At 28.9% G+C, this 1,740-nt stretch overlaps 1 protein-coding gene across 1 annotated transcript in view; it reads right to left on the bottom strand.

The window, feature by feature from the left end:
* LOC108690485 (ATP-binding cassette sub-family B member 7, mitochondrial) overlaps positions 1-1,740 on the bottom strand; it is a 7,145-nt gene that overhangs the window by 4,496 nt on the left and 909 nt on the right. The window lies entirely within an intron of this gene.

Below are 1,740 nucleotides of genomic sequence, written 5' to 3'. Positions count from 1 at the left end.
ATTATTCGATCATCACAATATTTTGTAAAACAAGATATATTAATGAAATTATATGTATAAAAATATGTATATAAAAAAACCATTTTCTAAATATATTTTATATTTTATATTTTATATTGTACTGTATAAATTATATTAATTTGGAAAGCTGTATTATATTTAATATAATATAGCATTTTTTAGTTTCTCCATATAATTAAATGCAGCATCTAAGATATTAATATATTCTTCTATGAGATTAATCGCGATTGAAAAGCTCAGACTCTTAGGTTTAACATTCTTCATATTACTTAAAGCACACATATACTTCGTTCTTTTCAAGTTTAAGACACTTATTCCTAGCTTATTGATTATACTCCGTTCCTCTGTATCAAATGTTTCGCCATATATTTTCAGTTTCCAACGGTCCTTCTCTAACTTTGTACTCAATATAAATAATGCCATTGTTGCATTATAATTCAAACCGTCGCGAGTAAATGACATATTCTTATGGAAACCATTAAATATAATAAAATCTAATTTATTCCTCGAAATATCAAAACATCTCTTTATATCAAAGATGTTAAACTGGATTTCATCTAACGGATTACATGGAATAAAAAATCCATACTCGATATATAATTTGAGACTGTCATGTGCACCGTAATTAATAAACACTTGCGTTTCTTTGTCAAACGGTTTCAAAGTAACAATTTGATAAAATTGATTCTGATAGTTATCAGTGACAATAGATACTTTAACAGCGGCGTTCACATCGTGATTAAATAAATCTAAGAATGGTGCGAGAGCCAAATTATTAGGTTGTTTTATGTTAAATGTGTTCTCTTTGCATACTTTAGCATCTACATACACGGCTCGTGTATTGACAACATAGTATGCCCATTTATATTTTGCAAATGTTACGATCTTTTGCAGATATACATTGCAATGAGGACAATGGCTTCTATCAACATCCATGTGTTTTATAATTTTCATTAGCAAAGAAAAATCTTCTTGCAATTTATGTGTTTGATATAAAGGACGTGATATAAAACTTGGTAACATTGCTTTCTCTTTGTTGGAACAAAAATCTGGATTTGTGAAAGACTGTGGCAGTGTTTTTAGATAAAGATACCACTTTGACTCTATACCTAAATGTGTCTCATATACAAGAAATATTGCAAGCATACACTGGGGACTAAATCTATCAGTGTTGTACAGGAATAAAGTTTTAATATGACTCTGCGATAAGACATCTGTTGTTAATAACATTCGAAGAGGTAACTGAAGCAATATTTCATCACTTTCTATGCGCTTTAATGTTTTTAAACCTCTGCCTGAGAGAGAAAAATGTTTTGGTATTAAATAACGAATCGATGTACAGTTTTCACTTAGAAGCCAGGATTTTAAATGTGTCAGAGATTCATCAGTGTTCTCATTCAATTTTACGAAATTAAGCCTCTTCCTCCGGCGGCGTTTTCTCGACGTTCGCCCCATTGCATATGCAGATGATTATGTCTAAAGAAGCAGTAACAAAAATCTTTATTGCAAACAAGTCATCCATAATAAATCTTCCAATAAATTATAATTATCACACCTTATATTATCATGACACATTTCAATAATATAAAATTTCTTTGTGTATAAAATCTCGAAACTTGACATAACATTGCACAAGATAATTGTGGTATATCTATATTTGTTTGTTTTATAAATAATAAAATATAATCAGGAACACAAAATAATACTATAAATACTATA

The sequence above is a fragment of the Atta colombica genome, unplaced genomic scaffold (assembly GCF_001594045.1).
Source record: "Atta colombica isolate Treedump-2 unplaced genomic scaffold, Acol1.0 scaffold33, whole genome shotgun sequence".
In the NCBI taxonomy this organism is placed as follows: Eukaryota; Metazoa; Arthropoda; class Insecta; order Hymenoptera; family Formicidae; genus Atta; species Atta colombica.
The sequence above is the reverse complement of the archived record's forward strand: the minus strand, read 5'-3'. Positions and strand labels throughout refer to the sequence as shown.